This window comes from Camelus dromedarius, chromosome 5, assembly GCF_036321535.1.
Source record: "Camelus dromedarius isolate mCamDro1 chromosome 5, mCamDro1.pat, whole genome shotgun sequence".
Classification (NCBI taxonomy): Eukaryota; Metazoa; Chordata; class Mammalia; order Artiodactyla; family Camelidae; genus Camelus; species Camelus dromedarius.
In genome coordinates, this window is record NC_087440.1 from 16714541 (window position 1) to 16738502 (window position 23962).

Below are 23962 nucleotides of genomic sequence, written 5' to 3' on the forward strand. Positions count from 1 at the left end.
AGGGGAAAGGTATGGGAAGGGATAAATTGAGAGTTCCAGATTTGCAGGTACTAAATAATATATATGGAATAGATAAACAATTTTATACGTATAGCACAGGGAACAATATTCAACATCTTGTACTAAGTTATGATGAAAAATGTGAAAATGAATATATGTATGTTTATGCATGATTGAAGCATTATGCTATATACCAGACATTGACACAACATTGAATACACTTCAATAAGTATGTATATATACAGAGTAAATTTTAAAAAGGAACAATGATGGAGGAATAAACCTCCCAGACTTCACACAATGATACAAAGCTACAGTAATCAAAACAGCATGGTATTAGCACAAAAACAGACATATGGATCAATGGTACAGAATAGAAAGCCCAGAAATAAACCCACAGACCTATGGTCGATTAATCTTTGACAAAGGAGGCAAGAATATACAATGGAATAAAGACAGTCTCTTCAGCAAATAGGTGTAGGGAAAACCGGGCAGCCACATGTAAATCAATGAAGTTAGAATACTCCCTCACACCATACACAAAAATAAACTCAAAATGTCCTAAAGAATTAAACATAAGACAACACCCTATAAACTTCCTAGGAAAAAAAAATAGGCAAAACATTCTGATATAAATCTCAGCAATATTCTCCTAGGGCAGTCTACCCAGGTAATAGAAATGAAAGCAAACAAACAAATAGGACCTTATTAATCTCAAAAGCTTTTGCACAGCAAAGGAACCATAAGCAAAAGAAAAAGACAACCTTTGGAAAGGGAGAAAATATATGCAAAAGATGAGACTGACGAAGGCTTAATTTCCAAAATATATAGGCAGCTCATACAACTTAACAAAGGAACAATCCAATCCAAAAATGGACAGAAGACCTAAACTGGCAATTCACCAATGAAGACATAGAAACAGCCACTAGGCACATGACAAAATGCTCAACATCACTAATGATCAGAGAAATGCAAATCAAAACTACAATGAAGTATCACCTCACACCAGTCAGAATGGTCATCATGCAAAAGCCCACAAATGACAAATGCTGGAGAGGGTGTGGAGAAAAGGGAACCCTCCTACACTGCTGGGAGGAATGTAGTTTGGTACAGTCATTATGGAAAACAGTATGGAGATTCCTCAAAAGACTAAAAGTAGACTGCCTATGATCCAGCAATTCCACTCCTGGGCATATATCCAGGGGGAACTCTATTTCAAAAAGTTACATGCACTCCAGTGTTCATTGCAGCTGTACTTAAATAAATAGCCAAGACATGGAAGCAACCTAAATGTCCATTGACAGATGACTGGATAAATAAGTTGTGATACATTTATACAATGGAATATTACTCAGCCATAAAATGAATAAAATAATGCCATTTGAAGCAACATGAATGAAGCTAGATATTGTTTTTCTAAGTGAAATTAGCCAAAAAGAGAAAAATACCATATGATATCACTCATGTGGAATCTAAAAAAGAGAAGCCACTAACAAACTCACCTACAACACAATAAGAGACTCGCAGACATAGTAAACAATCATGGTTTTGGGGAGAAAGAGGAGGGGAAGGGATAAATTTTGGAGTTTCAGATTTGCAAATGTTATCCACTATATATAAAAATAGATTTAAAAAACAAATTTCTTCTGTATAGCACAGGGAACTATAATATCTGTAATAACCTTTAATGAAAGAGAATATGAAAATGAATACATGTATGTATATGCATGAAGGACATTGTGCTGTACACCAGAAGCTGACACATTGTAATGGAGTATACTTCAATAAAAAGAAAAATCACATCAAATAAAATACTTAGAAATAAACCTGTGTAATGAGGTGAAAGACTTATATGCAGAGAACTATAAAAAATGATCATGGAAATTAAAGACGATTTAAAGTAACAGAAAGATACATGCTCTTGGATAGGAAGAATTAACATTATTAAAATAGCCATACTACCCAAAGTAATCTACAGAGTAAATGTGCTCCCTATTAAATTACTCATGACCCTTTTCACAGAACTAGACAAATAATTCTAAAATTTATACGGAATCACAAAAGACCCAGAATTGCCAAAGCAATTGTTAGGAAAAGGAACAAAGCTGGAGGAATAACCCTGCCAGACTTCAGACAAAACTAGAGCTAAAGTAATAAAAACAGCATGGTAATGGCACAAAAACAGACATATGGACCAATGAACAGAGAGCCTAGAAGTAAACCCACACACCAATGGTCAATAATCTTCTACAAAAGAGGCAAGAATATACAGTGGAGAAAAGACAGTGTCTTCAACAACTGGTGCTGGGAAAGCTGGACAGCCACATGTAAATCAATAAAATTAGAACACTCTCTCACACCATACACAAAAATGAACTCAAAATGGCTTAAAGACTTCAAATAAGGCAGAACACTATAAACCTCCTAGAAGAGAACATAGGCAAAACATTGTGACAAATTTTAGAAATATTTTCTTAGGTCAGTCTCCCAAGGCCATAGAAATAAAAGCAAAAATAAACAAATGGGATCTAATCAAACTTCTAAGCTTTTGCACAGCAAAGGAAACCATAAGCAAAATGAAAAGACAACCTACAGACCAGGAGAAAATGTTTGCAAAAGGTGAGACTGACAAGGGCTTATTTCCAGAATATACAAATAGCTTATTCAACTCAAAAATACAAACAACTCAATCATTTATAGGCAGAAGACCTAAACAGACATTTCTCCAAAAAAGACATACAGATGGCCAATAGATATAGGAAAAGATGCTCAATATCACTATCAGAGAAATACAATTCAAAACTACAATTAAGTATCACTTCACACCAGTCAAAATGGCTATCATTAAAAAGTCTACAAACAATAATTGTTGGAGAGGGTGTGGAGAAAAGGGAACCCTCCTACAATGTTGGTAGGAATGTAATTTGGTGCAGTCACTATGGAAAACAATATGGAGATTCCTTACAAAACTAAAAATATAGTTACCATATGATTCAGCAATCCCACTCCTGGGCATATATCTAGAGAAAAGTAATTTAAAAAGACACATGCACCCCAGTATTCACAGCAGCACTATATACAATAGCCAAGACATGGAAGCAACCTAAATGTCCAGTGACAGATGATTGGATAAAAAAGAAGTGGTAAAGAAGATGAGTTACGTGCGTGTATATATAGGAATACAATGGAATACTACTCAGCCATAAAAAAGAATAAAATACCATTGCAGCAACATGGATGGATTTAGAGATTATCTTACTAAGCAAAGTTAAGTCAGAGAAAGGCAAGTATCATGATACTACTTAAGTAGAATCTAAAAAAAAAAGATACAAATTAGCTTGTTTACAAAACAGAAACAGACTCACAGACATAGAAACAAATTTATAGTTACCAAAAAGGAAAGGAAGGGAGAGATAAATTAGGAGTTTGAGATTAGCAATATACAAACTACTATATATAAAATAAACAATAAGGTCTTACTGCACAGCACAGGGAACTACATTCAGTGTCTTGTAATAACCTGTAATGAAAGAGAATATATATGTGTATGTGTATGTGTGTCTGTGTGTGTGTATACATATATATATATATAGAGAGAGAGAGAGAGAGAGAACTGAATCACTATGCTGTGTACCAGAAACTGACACAACATTTTAAGTCAACTATTCATCGAATAAAATATTTTAATTAGATTAAAGATCTAAATGTAAAGCTGGAAACCATAAAACTCCTAGAGGAACACATAGGCAGAACATTCTTGGATAAAAACCATAGCCATATTTTTTTTGGATCTGTCTCCTAATGCAAAAGAAATAAAAGCAAAAATGGGACCTAATTTAACTTAAAGGCTTTTGTACAGCAAAGTAAGCCACTGACAAAATGCAAAGACAACCTACTGAATGAGAGAACATATTTGCTAATGATATGACAAGGGGTTAGTACCTAAAATATATAAACAGCTAATACAGCTCAACATTCAAAAAAACCTGATTTTAAAAAATGGGCAGAAGACTTCAGATATTTTTCCAAGACACACAATACAGATGGCCAACAGGCACGTGAAAAGAAGCTCAGCACTGCTAATCAGAGAAATGTAAATTAAAAGCACAATGAGACTCACTCCTATCAGAATGGTTATCATCAAAAACACTACAAATAAATGTTTAAGGATGTAGAGAAAGGGAACACTGGTACACTGTTGGTGGGAATGTAAATTGGTGCAGCCACTGTAGAAAACAAAAAAAAACTAAAACTAGAACTACCGGATGACCCAGAAATTCTACTCTGGGGTATATATCCGAAAAAAATGAAAACATTGATTCAAAGAGGTACGTGCACCCCACTGTTCATAGGAGCATTATTTGCAATCCCCAAGATATGAAAGCACCCTAAGTGTCCATCAGATGAATGCATGAAGATGTGGTATACACACTCACACATTCAAGAACTACTCACCATAAAAAAGAATGAAATTTTGCCATTCGTGACATGTGTGGGCCTGGAGGGTATTATGCTAAGTGAATTCAGTCAGAGAAAGACACACTTTATGATGTCAGTTATATGTGGAATCTGAAAAATACAACCATCTAGTGAATATAACCAAAGGAAACAGACTCACAGATACAGAGAACAAACAGATGGGCACCAGTGGGGCCGGGGAAGGTGGGGTGGGGCAATATAGGGGTATATGATTAAAAGGGAAAAACTATTATGTATAAACAAGCTACCAGGATATACTGCACAGCACAGGGAAGACAGCCAGTATCTTATAATAGCTATAAATGGGGAATAGCCTTTAAAAATTGTCAGTCACTATGTTGTACACCTGTAACTTATATAATATTGTCCATCAACTATATCTCAATAAAAACGTTTAAAAAAAAAGCAAGCTGTGTTCTAGTCTCAGTTCCCTTTCTCAGCTATTTGGCCAGGGCCAGCTCCTTAGTGTCTGAGTTTTGTTTTCCTCATCGGTATTTTAGGTTTAATAATCAACACCTTTGCTATGCGCTCACGGAAGCAGTATTGCATAATCCTAATATACATAGATTAATATATATAATAATATATATAATATATAACACCCCAAGCTTTAAAAAGCACTTGTGAATGGTGTACCTCTAAACCGCATGTCAATCCTTAGTAATTATAATCCTCATCATGCGTGAGTCCAGGTGTCTTACCAAAGGTCTCTCACCCCAGAGAGGTAGAACTGAGACTAAAACCGCAGACCTGACAACACAGCGTGGACTCACTTCATGGTACAGGCCAAAATAAGAAGGGTCAGAATACAGTACATGAAAGCAAAGCAGGAACCTGTAAAGCTACAAATTAACATTCGTGATTCAAGACCTAGTCTCCCTTCCGCTCTCCCAGCAACCAACTGAAGACAGAGGAGAGGATGAAGCACACCTTGCTCAGCCCTCCGCTTCCCTTTCCCCCACCTCCCTCCACCCTCAGTAAATGCTCTTCGTGACCCTGTAACCCACCGCTGCCTCCCCTGCGCCACGCAAGACCTCTGATGGCAGAGTCCGCCTTGTCCTTGTAGCTTCGCTGCCCAGCTCGGCGCCTGGCTACTGGGCTGTCCTCCGCAGGCCTGCCAGCCCTGCAGTTGCCCAGCCTTGAGGCCAAAGAGCCCAGAAACAGCAACAGAGGCATCAACGGGTTGTGTTAAGAATGGCTTTCCAACTCTGAAGCAAAAGGCCCTAGAGACACACCCCACCGTGCACAGCCAAAGGCAAGCAGGTCCTGGAAGCAATCTTTACTACCCGAGGGAGGAGGCGGCTACCGTGTGTAGGGGGAATGCACCTCAGGTTGCTCATCAGTTACCAGGGAAACCAGGACTGGGGCGGGTCCCTCACAGCCCCTCAGGTTAATGAGCATCACGAGGGCAGGTGTTTCCCTTTAGTAAACTAGCAGGTGCAGCCGTTCTGGCCTAAGGATTAGAATGGTCACTCGCTGGGGCAGGGAGCCCGCACATTCACATGAGTAAGGTGTAGGTGAAGCAGGGAATACACAAGGAGCAAGAGAACAGCCATCTTGAGCGGCCTGACCATACGCTCCACCCCTACATACCCTGTATGACCCTTACAATCTTGGTTCACCCTCCTCGCCCAGAGATCCCTGGGGTCAAGTACGTGGAGGTGCTCTGCAGCCAAATACTGCAAATGCAATACCAACGACAGCAGCTGAAGAGTAACGAGAAAACACCAGACGCTTTTTGGGTCAATTTTTCACGGAAGTCCAGAGGACAAGGGCATCTAGCTGTAGACCCAGCAATCAGACTCACTTTGCAGTGAGGCCACAGTTGTCCCCCAGTCCTCAAATAGATTCCCTCTGTTCAGACTTGGGACCAAATATAAGGGAGGCACAGTACAGGGAAGATGGTGACCATTAAGCGAAATGCAAGCGTAACAGCATCCTGAGATAATGCCACCCCTGCCTGTGTTTTTTTTCCCCTCCCTGGCCCAGAGTAACATATTGCCTGTTCACCCTCAATCCCCACAGCCAGCGTCAAACTCTGGAGAGGCAGTACAAGACCACAGAGCCAATGTAATGGTGCCTTTCCCCAGTAGGGGCCCAGATTAATTACCTGAGGAGTTTCAGTGGGGCTAGGTAGAAGACAGGTGAAGTCTGTTAGTCCTGTTCTAATTCCCTTCCCCACATGGCAGCAAACCCAAACCACCGGGGACTTACTGGCCAGTTCCAGGATCAGTTTGCAACGTGCTCCCCTCGAAAGAGATCCTGTGGCAAGGGCAAAAGTGAGCTACTGTCCCGACCCAAAGTGGGCCACGGTCCTTCGGTGGTCAGCAGTTGAACGTGGATGGTGTTGACTAGTTGTCTGAGTTAACACAGCAAAAGCCTGGGGCGACGGCTCCTGGGGTGCTCAGTTGTAGCTTCTAGGGCTTGAGTTAGCCTCCTGGCCCACACGTTGAGAGTGTGGGTTTCTCGTTTCAACTGTTAAGTAGTCATTCACCCTTTCCATTAGTCCAGCAGCAAGGATCGTAGGGCAGATGAAAAGGCCAGTGTGTGTCCTATTTATCAGCCCATTCCTGAACTTCCTGGCCAGTAAATCGGATCCCTTGTTTGCTATGGGTCCACGGGGGCCCTTATGTCCCACACAGCTGTTCTAGACCCTGAATAGCATTTTTTTGTGTGTTGCTCAATGACCCAGGTAGGCCTTTTGTAATATCTCCCACCTGTTGTAACGCATCACCAATGGCATATAGCTGCTGTTCCATCACACTGTATCATTGCTCTGCCCGCTTCTGCAGCTGGGACCAGAAGGCCAAGGGTACTCTTATTTTGCCATTGCCACAGGCCCCAACAAACCCTTCTGGGTAACTGCCCACGTCCAATCCACAAGCCTGTACTTGATTTAATATCCCCGAAGCCTGTGTCTGTAATTGTTCAGGGGTGGTGGTTGGGGTATGGTTGTATTTGGTAGATAATCCAGGTTTGTGTGTTTTATTTTTGTCTCTATTCACCAGCCATCCCTGTGCAGTCAAATGAGCCACGATCACGGGGCTGCTACTTTCACACCGGAAAGAGACTCTGGGGTTAGCAGGATGTCGGCAATAAGATGGAAGAGAACGTTCTTGCTCATGGTCGTCAGCTGCCACGGGGCCCCACATGCTCGTGGACGGTCACTTGAGGATCACCCCCACAACTTTCATTCCCCATCCTTACTTCCCGATACCTCAGTGCTCATGGGAGCTTCCTCTGCCTCCGAGCTAGCTCACCAACTGTTGGGCTGCACCCCACAGGCCTGCAAGCTGTGCTTGCCCAGCCTTGAAGCCCACAAACAGTGACAGAGACATCAAAGATTTGTCAGAGAGGGGATCTTACACGTCCGCAGCAAAAGGTCCTGAGAGACACCCCACTGTGCACAGCCACAGGCCAGCAGGCAGGCAAGACAAGGCAGCAGTCCTCGCTCCTCGGGGGTGAAGGAGGCTACCGTGTGTAGGGGGAATGGACGTCAGGTTGCTCATCAGTTACCAGGGAAACCAGGACTGGGGCGGGCCCCTCACAGCCCCTCAGGTTAACGACCATCATGAGGGCAGGTGTTTCCCTTTAGTAAACTAGCATGTGCAGCCGTTCGGGCCTAAGGATTAGAACCATCACTAGCGCTCTAAATCTTCATGCTCAGGGTGAAAATAAAGCAACTGGGAAAAACTCACCAGGTAGCTCTCATATGCCTCCCACCCACTGTTGACACTGCTGTTCTACAGGATGTTGTGTTATCACGTAACAACATTAATCTTGAGATTTCCTGACTCTGCAAACTGCATCTTTCCACTGGAGTTTGGGGTGCAGCATCAGAAGGGAATGATCAAGTGGCAGTGAGGTGTGCATACTGCCCAGTGGTTGCCTAGACCCATTAACCTACCCCGCGTCACTGTCACTCGAACTAGCCTTGGAGCAAGGTTGCAATTTTTGCCTCCATTCTGAGTAGTTCTCAGGGAGCCAATATCTCCAGTGTGAAATCTGTTTATAGCAAAATGTTAGAGAAATCCCCTAAAAATATCAGAAATATGGTCCAGTTAGCTCAAGTGTCCTCATAACCGTCTTCACAAAACTGGAAAATACAAATTAGTTCTTTTGAAGCAGACAGTTATCTGGAGTGGAAATGGAAACTCTTTCTTTTCAAGAAACGATTAGTTGCTGCTAAGAGTTTGCAAGTCACATGGTGAAATATGGGGCCAGGACACCACCAAGCCTGCTGACCTGCCTCCAGCCTCACACCACTCAACCCTGAAATACTGAAATGACATGAAGCCACTTACCAGGAATGGGTGATGCATTCTGTTACTTAAAACTTGAACCTTTAACATGCCTCCCAAGAAGTTTTCTGGTTTGGAAAACCACAAACAAAACAAGAACTACAGCAAAGTGGGATGTTACTAATTTGAGAGTCAGAAAAAGGAACCTTAAATATATATTTTGAATAAGAATGCTCAATTATATTCCCATGTTCTTCATGTGTGAAGGACTATCCAACTGTAGACGACAGAAAAGATGTGAAGCAAAAAATCATTCCAAATAAGTTTAAATGTTATGCTACATTCAGTGCATGTAATAAATTTCCTACGTTGACTATGAAGAGATCCATTTTAATTAGAAAAATCAATTTGTCTCTACTAAGTAAATAATATTTAAACAATATTTAGTTAAAGGCACCAAATTATTAGCCTGCCTGGAGCAGCCACGTGTCAGTTTAGCCTTCCCTGAAATCACTAGAGCAGTTCAGATTTTAATGAACACACATTCAGATGATCTTGTTAAAATGCAAATGATGCATTAAAGTTCTGGAGTGGGGCCTGAGATTCTGCATTTCTATCCAACACGCACATGACGCCAATACTGCTCCAATAAAACCTTATTTACAAAAACAGGTAGCCAGCGCAGTTTACAGTTGTGTTACCATCCCTCCCGAGTCAGTCCCAGTCAAGAGTCCTTCTACCCCGTTTCACTTACGTGAACGGAATGAGACCGAGTTCAGTCTGGAAGCAAAGGAAAACTTCGTTCTTTGGTCAGAGAACCGAGCGGCACAAGCTCTCGCTCTGACCTCCTCGCTCTCCCGAAATGCCCCGCAAAGCCAAATGGACGGCTGCTTTATAGGGTTCTCGTCAGCGCGGAGGGCAGAGTTCTCGCGAGAACTCCCCACCTCGACGCAGGTGCAGCCCATCTGCCGGCTGCCCGTCGCCGCCATCTTGGAGTGCGGTGTCACGTGCAGCTCTTCCGCAGGCAGCCCGCCCAGCTCAGGTGGTGGGCACAGCCGGTTCACGCTAGGAACTCTGGTCTGAAGTGCGGCGAGGAAGGTCTCTGCATACTGTACCCTATGAGCAAGTGAAACCAGACTAAGCACAAAAGAAAGAAAGATGAGATTTTATCTTATTACCCAGATCCTATTTCCCAGGAACTATTAATGGGCTTTGCTGGTGACAAATCCCTCCTCTGTCTTGTCCTGCTCTTCATTCTTGGAGGGCACTGAGGGATGAAGGTCCATCTTCTGTAACTAGTTCCTGCTGACTTGGAGTGTGGCCATAACCATGGGTGGAGGAGCAGAACTTCTCAGCTGCCTTTAGATGTGTTTGTCACCAGGACTCAGCCCTGACTGTTTGCATCCCTGAGTGATCACCATTTGGAGTTTTATAAATTCTAACGTTTTGGAGACAAAGGACACCAGACAACTTAGGATTCATGATCCAAATATTAGCAAGAGAATAATGGCCACATGTCAAATTTTTCCTAAAAATGAAGGTTACTAGGTCTTTTGCTTATAGGCAAAAGTGTTCCCTGACGTCAAGGCTCACTACTGTAGCCTAAATATCCCTGGTCATACTTTTGTTGTTTTTTGGAAGAGAAGCTTAAGGTCAGAGAGGTTCACATGAGTAGTCTAGGGAATTCATTGCACTAGAGCAGAATGGGTGGCTAGAATCACTAAGTAGGGTCTGTTCCCCTTAAGAGAGAACTGATCTTGCAGGGCTGCCAGTTTTCCAGATTTTTAGGTATATTCAAGTCTCCTGGCTAGAAGGGGTGGAGAGCCAGGTCAGTGGGTGCAGGCAGCACCTGGTTACCATAAGCAGTGAGGGCTTTCATGGTTTCTCCTACATGGAAGGTATACTTGAGTTGTTCCATTTCAAAGGGCCTAAGTGTCCCTTCTCTCAGTCTTGGGGAATGGGTCCACCATACATAAGTTCAAGTGCACTTAACTTAAACTTACCTCTTGAAGCTAACTGCATGCAGGGCAGGGAGTTGGGAGTACCTTGACCTAATTTTCCTGAGTTTTCCTGGTATAGTTTGGTTAAGGTTTGTGTAAGGTCTGATTGGATCTCTCTGCTTTCCTGGATGATTGGGGGTCTCCAGGCTGAGTGCAAGGTCCATTTTGTGCCCAGGTACTTGTTATCCCTTCTGTCACTAGAGACATGAATGCTGGCCATTATCACTTTGTAGGGATCCTGGGAGCCCCAGATCTGGGAATTATCTCTTTTCATAATACTTCAGGCACTTTTGCTACTTTTTCAGTTCTAGTGGGGAACACTCTGTCCACCCTGAAAATGTGTCCACTGGCACCAAGAGGTACCTGAAGCTGCCTGGTGCTCTTGGCATGACAGTGAAACCAATTTGCCAGTCTTCCCTCTGATATGAATGGGCCTTATCTGGGGGCCTCTGTGGGGCCCAGTGTTGGAGCTGTTCACTGTGCAGATAGGTCAGATCTCCACTATCCGACTGATTATACTTTTCACGCCAGGTGTTACCTTGACCTCAACTGACCAATTATATAGGACTTACCCCTAGTGAGTTCCTTGACGAGCCTCCGTGATGGCTTGACAAGCTGCAGTCTGGGGAAAGAAGGCCTGCCCATGGTCATTAGCGAGCCACCCATTTCTGGCTTTGTCTAATTCTTCCTCTTTATAGGCTGGGGAATAACTGGATGGATCTGGTCTCTTACGTATGAGAGCTGGTCGCCAAATTACTGGTTCTGGGGTCACCATTTGGGCAGCTGTGTCTGCTTTGTTGTTTCCCTTTACGACCTCTGCATTCCCTTTTTCGTGACCCCTACGGTGAATCATTGTCACTTTTTTCATAAGCTACACTGCTTCTAGGAGTTTCACTATGTAAGCCAGGTTTCATCTGCTTATGTCTGCAGGAAGCATACCCTTTTCTTTCCAAATACCCCCGTGTGCGTGTGTGAGAACACAAGCATCCCGGGAGTCTGTGAACATTTAGGACCTCCCCTGTCTCAAGGGCTAAGGCTCTGGTGAGGGACATCAGCCCTGCCTTTTGGGCAGAAGTCCCTGGGGTTAGGTTTCAGGCCTCTATGACTTGTGTTTAGGAGGCCACTGCACGTCCCACCAACCTTTTTCCCTCTCATAAAACTGCTACTGTGAGCCATTCCTCTTCAGCGTTTGGGAGAGGCTGACTCCCTAGGTCAGGGCGGCAGAAATAGGTCGTGTCCATGGTTTCTATACAGTCATGCTCCTGGAGCCCTGTTTCTGTGGGTGGCGGGGCTGCAGGAGTTAGTGTGTGACAGCTTTTTATGGTGGCCACTGGGGGGTTTAAAAGCATAGCCTGAACTTGAGTTGACCTACTCAGGGAATAGCCGTTCTGTGCCCTTGGAACTTACTAAAGCCTGGTGTGGAGTCCACATAGTGACTGGCTGACCAAAGGTTAACTTTCCAGCCTTCTTTAGCAGGCTGTAGCAGCTGCTACTGCCCGTAGGCAAGAAGGAAATCCCTTAGCAGTTTGACCTGAATGTTAAGGGAAATAAGTCACCATCTGAATAAGGGGTCCCAGTTCTTGAGCAAATACCCCAAAGACAATTCCCCTTCTCTCAAGAATATAAAGGTATCCAGATGTGGCAAAAACCTAGCCATCCCTAGGAAGCCACTAAGCTGTCTGCAAAGGGCTTCTTTCCTCTCCTGGGGTAGGCCTCTCTGACCTTCTGTGAGAATGAAGCCAAGGTAGGTCACCCTAGTTTGTGATATTTGAGTCTTTTTCTTGGACACATTATATCCTTTATCATCTAGGTGGTTCAGGGTGGTTACAGTATCTTTGTCAGAGGACTCCTTAGTAGGTCTGCCAATCAGAATATCGTCTGCATACTAGAGGAGGGTTCCCTCCTCCAGATGTACATCTTTTAGGTTTTTAGCGAAAGTTTCCCCAAAGATGGTGGGGAAATTTTTTGAACCCTCGGGGTAGGACTGTCTATCGGTACTGTTTTTGTTGTGTGTTTGGGTCCTGCCACTCAAAACCAAAAATTTCTTGTGACTCTGGGGCTAATGGAATACAGAAAAAGACATCTTTAACATCTAATACAGAATACCAGGTTCCGGTGGATGGTGGAGTGGCCCACAGGGTATAGGGATCAGGGGCTACTGGATGTATATCCTGAGTGGCTTCAATGACTGCCCTGAGGTCCTGCACCACCTAGTACCCCACTGGGTTTCTTCACAAGGAGAATGGGAGTATCACAGGCTGACTGGAATGGTCTAATGAGGCCCTGGTCAATTAGGCCTGTGTAACAGGGGCAGTGCCCAACAGGGCTTCCCGATGGAAAGGATACTGTTTTCCACTGGGTCATATGGGTCCAGGCTTCACAGGACTGGCTCCTGCAGCTCATCCCGCCTGTTCCTGGGCCCAGACCTTGGGATTTACTCCAGAGAGGTCAACTTGCTCTGTCTGGAGAGGTTTATCAGCCATTAACATTATCATCTTGTGTCCTCTGTTTAGGGGAATGACAATCTCCAGTTTGTCTCCCATTAGGTGGATAGTAGCTCCCAATCTGTGTAAGACATCCCTTCCAAGCAGAGATATAGGACATTTGACAACATACAGGAAGGAATGGGTAAGAGTGCATTCGTCCAATTTGCATTCTAATGATTCTACGAATGCCCGTTCTTGGGCCTTCCCTGATACCTCCATAATTTTACAAGTCTTGTGACCAAGTTTGCCTGATCTGGTGTTCAGAGTGAATAATACTGGTGTCATCTAAGAATTGGACAGGCTTTCCCCATATGTCCAATGTCAGCTGGGGTTCCTCACGGGTCAGTTGCAGTGCCAGCTCAGGAGCCCCTTGGCCCCATCATTCTTCGTCTATTTGGACCATCTGCCTTGGAGGGTAGTGGCCAGGATCTACCATTTCCGACCCCTTCAGGGTCTGAGGGGTGCTCCCTTCCAGTGTCCCTCTTGTTCAGGGATAGCCCATTAGGGTACATCCTGCAGAACTGGAAGTTTTTCAGGTGTCATCCCTTGACCTGAAAACATTTAATCTTCCTGTGTAATCTAGCCTGGGCCCAGTACCCACTGGGAGATAGGGAAAGTTGGCCCATCAATGGGTCTCTAAATTATAGCATTATTATTTTATCACCCAGACTCTGTTTTTATTTTCCGGGAATTGTTAATGGGCTTTGCTGGTGACAGTTTGCAGTTTGAATTTTTAAAATATTCCCTATCTTGGTTACTGAATGTTTTGGTGCACTCAGGCAGGGGGCCTCGTAGTCTGGCTGCGGTCCTGGCCCTCGGGGCAGCCTGCAGACCACTCTTCCGGTTCTGACATCCTGGTGGATTGCCTCTTTGCTTATTGTTCCTGGTCTGAGGCTGATTCACAAGCACTTCACTTTCAAATTCATCAGTTACGCCTCCCAGCCTGCCTCCACTCCACACCACCAGTGCTCATCCCACACAAAAATGTGATTCAAAAGCCCAAATTTTCAAGAAGATACTGGGACGTGTTCTAACTGTATATGTTGTTTCCGAAATCTAAGCTCTCCCGAGGGGAAATTCCTGTTTCAGAGAAATAATTTTTTAAAATGCTTTACTACAGTTGTAGATGTTACATTTCCTGATGGGGTGTCTATGTGCACATGTGCACGTGGATATTCTTTTTTTTTTTTTAAATGGAGTCCAAACATTAAAAAAAAAAAAAATTTCTTCAATGGGGCCTCATGAAAAAAGTTTCCTTCCCACCGGTTGGGCATTTATTCTCTATCTTATTCTCTAACTACTATTATCAGAATAGTCTGGTGTTACTCGCATTTTCCTATACAGCTTTTGTCAGAAGAGGTTAGAAAATACATTCACATGTAAAAACCATGTCAAACATCGTGAGACTTAAAAGAAGTTCCAGCTGCCTCTTCAGTAGTAGGGGACAGAGTTTGATTTTTTTTTAAGATAAGCTAAACTGTGTTGGCTTAAAATGATTGCGGATAATCTATCATTTCTTCATTGCTCTTATCCTTTAAATATGTGTCCTCCTTTTAAAAACACATTGACACAATTCCCAAGGTCTCAACATACCAATCTGATGAGACGGCTGATCTTCATTAACTCGATATTTTATCCTGGGCAGAAGTGTTTAGCAACATCTTCCAACTTAGAGATTTCATCATAAAACTCATGTCTACAGCTCATTTATAAAAATATGAAACAAGGTCACCTCCAGCGTGGTTTCCTCGCTATCTATTTCCAAAGAGCTCAATAATCGGCCCCTCCCTTCCCAGTCTGGCTCCTGCTGCACTGGTCACAAACCACAAAAATACTTTATCCAAGTAGATACACCCATTTACTCACATACTGAGAAAAGGTTTACACAAAAACGTACTTTAAAGGTTGTGGGTTGGTGGGAAGCCAAGGGAATGGGACTGGTGGGAGAGGGTCATAGATGGAAGAGAATAAAGGGAGCTGTGTGATGGGGTGGGTGGTGGGTGGCCTGGGGGGAGATCATCAGAGAGGTAGCCCAGGAAGACAGCTTTGCCTGTGTTTTAAACCAGGATGGTCTTTGCCTCTGAGTAAATATTTACTGAGACCTTCTATGGACTTTGCACTGTGCTAGGCTTTATGGCAAGCACAGAAGGGGTCTACGTCACTGAACCACTGCTCAGGGGGTTTACGATCTAGGGGCAAGATTAACATACATGAAGCCACTGCATGGGAGCATGTGCACACACATAAACACAAACTTACAGAAAATGTTTGGTTCCTACAATGTCCCAAGTATTTCAGAAATATTTATGCCTCACAACCGTCCTGCACAGTCTGGTGCTATTGCTCCCCCCTTATCAATGGAGAATCTAAGGCCCAGGAAGAGTAAGTAATCTTCCCAGCATCACACAGCTACCAAGCAGCAGAGGTAGGCTTCAGCCCTAGATGTTTCTAGGCACCTCTTGGCACACTTTTTGTGTGTTTTGATTAGCGAAAATCTCAGCGGTTTAACCTAATAAAAGTTTATTTCTTGCCCAAAGCCTGAAGATGTTCCTGGTTGGCTGAGCTTTCCTGGAAGGTTTTCTCCAAGTAGTGACTCAGGACTCCAAGCCCATCCATCCTGAAGCCCTGCTATTTCCAACCTCTGGTACCCAAAATTGTCAACAAAGAGGAAGAGCGAGCAATGATGGACATGACGTACTGTAATAACCCCCGCCCCAAACCAAAATAAATCACTTTTATTTCATTAACCATACTTGGTTTCATAGCTCCCGTAAGATGCAAAAGGGTTGGGAAACGGAGTGCCTGGGTAGGTGTGTCCCAGAAACAGCTTGACCTAATGGAAGGGGAGCAAATTTCTCTGGCGGTCAGCTAGCTCTCCCTGCTGCAAACTCCAAAGCCACCAAACGACACACTGCTGAGCCATATGAGGAAGAGCTAAATTATGTGGTGCTAAATTACAAGTTCCTGAAAGGAGTTCAAAGGAGTGGGAGATCACAGAGTTGAATCTGAAAGAAGGGAACCTGAGTAGGGTGCTGACAAGTGGGGATGAGGAAGACATTTCTGGCTGAGAAGAACCAGAGTGAACATGCAAGGTAGGGAAGATAATGATGCTCACAGTCATGTTATGAGATATATTTATGAGGTGTATCACATGCAGGGATATGTAATCACAGGCTAAGCTCCCAGGGGATGGCAGCTCTTTGGGGAAAACAGGGCTTAGTAAGCGCTTTTCAGCTGATGCAGACTGTAGCCCTCCCAGGGACTTCTCAAAATGTAAACTCGCAGAAGCCAGGCACCATGTTTTACATGCTATATTTTGCTATTCAGCACCCAGCACCTGGCAATGGTTCAGAAAAGATGAATTATGAATGTTTCGTGGAAAAAGGCTTTCAAAAAGTGTGCCAAGAGGTGGATAATCCAAGGTCTTCCATTTTGATCTTCCACTATGGGCCTTGTCATTACCTAAAAGAAGTTGTAAATTCCTGAAATCTGGTAACATACATCTTTTCCACAAAAGAAGTCCTGAAAACGAGTAAGGGAGTATGTAGTAAAGGTGGTGAAAGGTCACCGCCATCAGAGGTGTTGGTGAAAGCTTCTTGGAGATGTGGCAGCCCAGCTGGACTTCCGCATGGACAGAATATCCTGCGTAAGGGCACTGCACTGGGCAAGGACGGAGCGGGCAGCAGTGCCAGCTGGCAGGGACAGTGTGTAAGGGAAGCAGGGCCATGAGGCTGTGAGCACAGAGGGGCTAGAATGCTTGTCTAGAGTAATTTGGAATACACTGGGTTGCTTTGGGGATATTAGGAATGTTAATCTAGCAGGAGTGCACAGGACTGTCTGCAAAGCGGGAAGGCAGAGGTGGTGGAACAAATCAGGAAGCCTCTGACTCCCCTTTTTTCACTGCTCATCTGCAACCACTTGGCTAACGATGCCCACCTATCTCATTGGGCACCTTAGGCATGAAGGCAAGGGCTTCTGTCTCGATCGTTTGTTGAAAGAATGAAATCCTACGGGAGTCCAGGCAGGAGGCCTTTGCAAGGTGATGGTTTGGGGAGTGGCAGGAAGGGAATGGATTCAAGAGCACCTGTGAGGTGTGAGGCCATTTCCCTCGCTCTGCTGTTCTGTTGAGTGACCTAGGGAGAATCACTTCTCTCCTTGTCTCTGTTTTTTTCACCTTTACCTGGTCCCCTATACAAGAACACTGGGGAGACTGGATTATGGAAGAGGTTATGGAAGACTAAAAGTAAAAGATCTTGTATAAAGAGAAAAGAAAGGTGAAGCCAATGTGGCTGGGGTCCCTAAGTTTCCGGGATGAGAGACAGCTTAAGGTGGTGGATGCCTTGGTGGCTGTGGAAGGCAGGACCCCGTGGGGAAATGGGAGAGATGAAAACAACCGCTCATCGCGTGTATGTGAAATTAGTGATTGCAGAAGGTGGTCCTGCTTTGGTGGCTGGAAAAAAATTGTATTTAGGGAGTAAAACTGTTTTAAGCCTATGAAAGGCCACCAGCACAAAAGGAAGTAGGCGACCTAGTGTAGCAAGAGGAGGTGGTAGGGTTCTTGGTGGATCTGAGTCAGCAGGTGAGCCTGTCTGTGCTTCAGCTGGGTCCGTCTATGAAAGGAAATGATACAGGAACTTCCTGAAGGCTGCCCCGGGTGACTTCCCTCATCCACCTGCTCCCCCGTCTCCCTTCTCCGAGCCCACCCCCTGTGCTCCCAGCTCTCAGGTTCTGTGAGACTCGACACCTGGCATGGCCCAGTTCAAGTCACTCTGCATTCTTCTGGTTTCTTTAGACGTTACAGAAGGGGTCCCAGCAAGGCTACAGGTCCCAAGGCTTGCAGACTGCAGTGGCTAAAGTGGTACCTCCACCCCAATGTGACTTCAATGATGTCACTCCCCTTCTGAGAGAACTGACACAGGATCCTGTGCTCCAAGGTTTGAAAAGTTCCCACAGCTGCATCCCAGGCTGAGGTCTTACACACTTGGAACGCACTTCCCAACTTGCAAAGCGCTGTCATGTGGGCATGTTCTCTCCGAGACTGAGGATGATAAACAACCCGATGAGCCCATGATCTGGCTGCTGCATGTTCCAAGGGAGGGGAGGCCTTCCTGACAACGCAAGGTGCCCCACACCCTCTCTCCTTCCTTTCTCACAGCCTTTCAGCCCCCAGAGAGTGCTGGGGGAGATGAGCTAGTGCTCAAGGCCCTCCAGTCCGGGCAAGCTGTGGTCCACCCCCTGTCTCCCAACCACAGCCAGCTAAGAGGAAGGGTGTCTCGGCTCAGATCTCTGGCTGGAACCACGGAGCCTCTGGAGGTCAAGCAAGTTGGGTCGGACTTCTGTGCTGGGACGGGAGATCCCTTGGAGTGACTGGGTATGTGTCAGCCGCTAATCGACTCCACTCTTTTCTCCCAGCTCCTGCGCCGCCGCCCTCCCCTTAGGGAGCTCCGGCTGCCAAGGAGCACTGCCCTGCCCTCTGGCCGCCACGGCACGTGTGTTTAATAATAATGAGCATCATTTATGGTGTCCTTAAAGTGGGCCAGGCAGCATGCTAACCACTTTACAAATGTGACTGGTTTGCCAGCTTGGGACATGAAATGAGGTCACATTCTCTCAAACACGAACATGAAATGCCTCTGCATCCATGTTACATCTATGCAAGAGAGCCAAGGCCCCTGGAAGACTTCTTCTGTCCAAAGGGTCAGTCCAGATTAGTATTGCCTTAAGGCATTAAACCCAAATCTTGCCTAATCTGCCAAGGAACCTCATTCTTTTGGGCTGTGTTTGCCACTGCTAGCAGTCACTGTTGAGACTGTACAAAATCCCCTCAAAGAAATCAACAACCTGGCATCTCAGGTAGCCTCTGCTCATGCCAGGGGCCAGATCCCTTTAAACAGGCATTTCCAGTAATGGGAACAAGTCCAAAAGCACTGTGGATGTTCGATCATGCACCTGCTGTGCTCCACTGTCCTATGTCCATGTCACCTCAACTCAGGAACCCTTAGACATCAAACACCAAGTGCCAGGGCACAGCTCTGATTTTTATACATAGCTTTCTGAGTTCACACACAGATACTTCTCCCAACTCAGTCACCCGTCATACTTTCTATTAAGCTATGGACCTTACCCCTGAAATATTGAAGAAGGGACCACCTCTCCATATGTGACATCAACCCTATTTCCTATCTTAGTAGGACTAGCTTGTTTTTCAGGGAATCACCCACCTTACTATTTGTGGGTTATCTTTTTAGATTCTCACACCCCTTTGCATTATTAGCTCCATTTCACAAATAAGGAAACAGGTAGAGTGATATGATGGGATTTGTTCAAGGCCACACAACTTATAGATGGTACCACTGGGATTTAAACTCACGCCTGATTCACAGCACAGCACAGCTCCGTCTCGCTAATGTGTTCTTGGTTAGGACATCCATCCAAGTCAAAATCAAGAGAAGAGGTTCCTTATACTACCCAAGGCAATCTACAGATTTAATGTGATCCCTATCAAATTATCCAGGACATTTTTCACAGAACTAGAATAAATAATCCTAAAATTTATATGGAATCACAAGAGACCCAGAATTGCCAAAGCAATATGAAGGAAAAGAATGAAGCTGGAGGAATGCCCTCCCAGACTTCAGACAATACTACAGAGCTACAGTAATCAAAACAGCTTGGGGCGGGGGTTGGTATTGGCACAAAAACAGACATATGGATCAATGGAACAGAATAGAGAGCCCAGAAATAAACCCACAAACTTTTGGTCAATTAATCTTTCACAAAGGAGGTAAGAATATACAAGGGAGTAAAGACAGTCTCTTCAGCAAGTGATGTTGGGAAAACTGGACAGAGGCATGTAAAACAATGATGTTAGAACACTCCCTCACAGCATACACAAAAATACACTCAAAATGGCTTAAAGACTTAAATATAAGACAAGACACTATAAACCTCTTAGAAGAAAACATAGGCAAAACATTCTCTGACATAAATCTTAGCAATTTTCTCCTAGGCAGTCTACCCAGGCTATAGAAATTAGAAAATAAACAAATGGGACCTAATTAAACTTATAAGCTTTGCACAGCAAAGGAAACCATAAGCAAAACAAAATGACAATCTACAGAATGGGAGAAAATACTTGCAAAAGGTGAGGCTGACAAAGGCTTAATTTCCAGAATATAAAAACAGCTCATACAATTTAATAACACAAAAACAAACAACCCAATCCAAAAATGGACAGAAGAACTAAATAAGCAATTCTCCAATGAAGATGTACAAATGGCCAATAGGCACATGAAAAACTGCTCAATATCACTAATTATCAGAGAAATGCAAATCAAAACAACAATGAAGCATCACCTCACACCAATCAGAATGACCATCATTAAAAAGTCCACAAACAGTACATGCTGGAGAAGACGTGAAGAAAACCCTCCTACACTGCTGGTGGGAATGTAGTTTGGTGCAGCCATTATGGAAAACAGTACGGCAGTTCCTCAAAACACTAAAAACAGACTTACCATATGATCCAGCAATCCTACTCCTGGGTATATATCTGGAGGGAACTCTAATTCAAAAAGATACATGCACCCCTATGCTCATAGCAGCACTATTTACAACAGCCAAGACATGAAAGCAACCTAAATGTCCATCAACAGATGATTGCATCAAGAAGTTGTGGTATATTTATACAATGGAATACTACTCAGCCATAAAAAGAATAAAATCATGCCATTTGCAGCAACATGGATGGACCTGGAGATTGTCATTCTAACTGAAGTAAGCCAGAAAGAGAAAGAAAAATACCATATAATATCACTCATAAGTGGAATCTAAAAAAAAGAAAAAGAAAAAGAAAAAAGAGGACATTAATGAACTCATCCACAAAACAGAAACAGACTTGCAGGCATAGTAAACAATCTTATGGTTACTGGGGAAAGGTGCTGGGAAGGGATAAATTTGGGAGTCTGAGATTTGCAAAGGTTAACCACTATATATAAGAATAAATAAAAACAAGTTTATTCTGTATAGCACAGGGAACTATGTTCTATATCTTGTAATAACCTCTAATGAAAAAGAATATGAAAACAAATACATGTGTATATATGCATGACTGAGACACTGTGCTGTACACCAGAAATTGACACATTGTAACTGACTATACTTTAATTTTAAAAAAGAGAGAGGAGAGGCTCCTTAAGTAAGTAAATGTGTTCCTCTGGGGACGATGGGGGAATCAGGTGGAGGTAGCCAAGCTGAAAGCCCTTATCTGAACTCCGCTGGAGGAGATGGACACTCGAGTGGTTTGTGAGTAGCTGGGACACGTCAGGCCACGTGGGGGTGTGGCAGTTTAGCACACAAGTGGGCACCGGACTATGGCTTGGCCTGGCACTTGTGTTAGGCCAACGACCTAGGTTGAGAAGACCTGGGAGGGTAAATGTGAGAGACTCTAAAGACATGAGTGCCAGCTACGAGCCTCAGTCCATTCCTAGGCTGGTTTTTGGCCTCAGACTCAGCACTGGCCTCCTTGGCCATAATTGCCTCTGCACTGAGCCTGAGGCTTTTTGGACAGAAACCCATGGGAAGAAGGGCTTTATTTGGTCTCACTTAAAGACATTTGGATATATAAACTTGACTTTTCAAGCATCACCCTGATCACCCTCTTCCATCCCAGTAAAGGCCCACGACAGTGAAAAACAATCTGCTCCAAACAAGAGGTTCAGATGGAAAATATTTGAACAGAAGTTAAGTTTGAGTCCCAGACAAGAGCCAAGTAGCTGATGGAGAAATCAGAGCGCAAGGCTACGGGAGCAGAGAAGAGAAGCAGGTGGCTCTGAGAGAGAGACCCATATTCTAGGGTGAGGGTGGAGGAATGTTAACAGGAAACAAGTGGCGAACCGCGAAGCCAAAGCAAATACAGGATCCAAAGCTGCCCATATGGCCTATCCATAAGGAATGTTGCCAAGAAAGAGCACAGCCGGGCGGAGAGGAACTGAAGGTTCACCGGCACCTTCTTCGGCAGCCAAAAACTGGGGGTGCAGGGTAGGGGGGGTGGCGTCAGCAGTGCATTCTCAGCTCTACCTCTTGAGTAACTCAGATGGGGTGTTTCTGCCCCTTAGATCTGGGTGCAAGAGGCTAGAATCCTATCCCCACCCTCACCAGATTGTGGAAATTCATCACTCTCCCTCAGATTTCTGTGAATTCCTGAGGACCTCTCTGCCACTTAAGCTTCTACTTTCCAGAATGTTGTGTCATTGTGCACCTTACTGACCCAGATGTCAAACACAATGACCTCCCTCCAATTTCTGCACAGCTCTGCCCTCTTCCCCACTTCCGAAGGAGACTTTAAAGGATTTTGGCTTGAGGGGAAACGGAGGAGAGGAGTCACCATGATGATGTGAAGCAATTATTATAGATGACCATGTTTTATTCTTATTATAACTGCTTGCTACAGACTTTTTCAAGGAGTGAATACTGTGTTACTACCTATACCAAAATATGATATCTCTTTCATGACAGTGGGTGAATGGGTTTTTTTCATATACGCATCAGATAATAACCATGAATATAGCTCATATTTATTGAGGATGTACTATGTGCCATGTGCCAAGCACTATAAGAAATTTATACAGAATAATTCATTTTATCCTAACAACGATCATCATTTTACAGACTAGGAAACTCTCTATTAAGAGATTTAGTGGTAAAGTAACTTCTCCAAGGGTCCACAGCTCATAAATAGCAGGACTGGGATTTAAGCCCAGGTAGCCTGACTCCAGACCTTCATTTACTACTACTGCCCGTCTAGATTCCCTCTCAGGAGCTCAAACATCACTAGACAGAGAACAGGAGTGCCTGGACTATCGGTGTGAGAAGCAGAAGCTGGAGGAAGAGGGGAGGGAGACGAGAGATGCCGATAGATTATTAAAAGGTCAGTAGAATCTGGGTACTGAGAGAGAATGATCTATGTCACGAAGAGGCTGATTTTCTCCTGGTGTCATGGACTCTGGACCCGGATCAGAGCAAAGCTCAGAAAAGAAAAGCTCTGGTGGACAGGGAAGGTAACCTCAGCTTGAACCTGGAGAACAGGACAAGAGAACCAAGCTGGGGACCCAGGTTTCTTGCAGGGCTGTGTAGGAGGCTGTCTCTGTTCCACGCTGCAGACTCAGGAAGGTTCTTGGCCATTTGCCACTGATAATGAGAGTACTGGCACATGAGTAGGAAAAGCAGCCAAAGAGAAGTCTTCCTCCGGAGTCTGAAGATATCTAAGCGTCCTTTGCTATTGATCTTTAACTTCTAATTTCTTTTTTAATGAAAAAAATTTTTACTTTATCCTCTAGAAACTATTTTTTCCCCCAATTGTATAAATGACATATCCTCTGTGTGGAAAATCTGAAAAATGCAGACAAGTATAAAGAAAAAAAAAGGTAATCTCTCTGAGACTCATCTCTATGGGAATTAATCTCATAATAAACGTTGCACTGTAGGCCAACAGGGAAAAGTATATTTTTCAATAAATGATGATGTGATAATTGGATGTCCATTTGGCAAGAGAAATTGAGTCTTTCTTTGGGAAGATCTCTATCTTTCATCATCATCCCCACCTTTAAAAGATTTCTGGGTGGCCCAAAGATCTAAATCTAAAATCTAAGCTGTATAACTTATAGAAAGGAGAGTATATATGTATACATTCATATATGAAATATATTATAAGAAACTTATATATGTGTAAGAAATTTATATATACGTAAGAAACTTA

The 23962-nt window shown here is 43.9% G+C and overlaps 1 long non-coding RNA gene across 2 annotated transcripts in view; it reads right to left on the reverse strand.

The window, feature by feature from the left end:
- Positions 1–9225: 9225 nt before the first annotated feature.
- Positions 9226–23962, reverse strand: part of LOC135321275 (uncharacterized) — a 32300-nt gene continuing 17563 nt past the window's right edge. For both annotated transcript variants that reach the window (XR_010380854.1, XR_010380853.1), the window contains one exon: positions 9226–9836. This is a non-coding gene — a long non-coding RNA (uncharacterized LOC135321275). The remainder of the gene's footprint in view (positions 9837–23962) is intronic.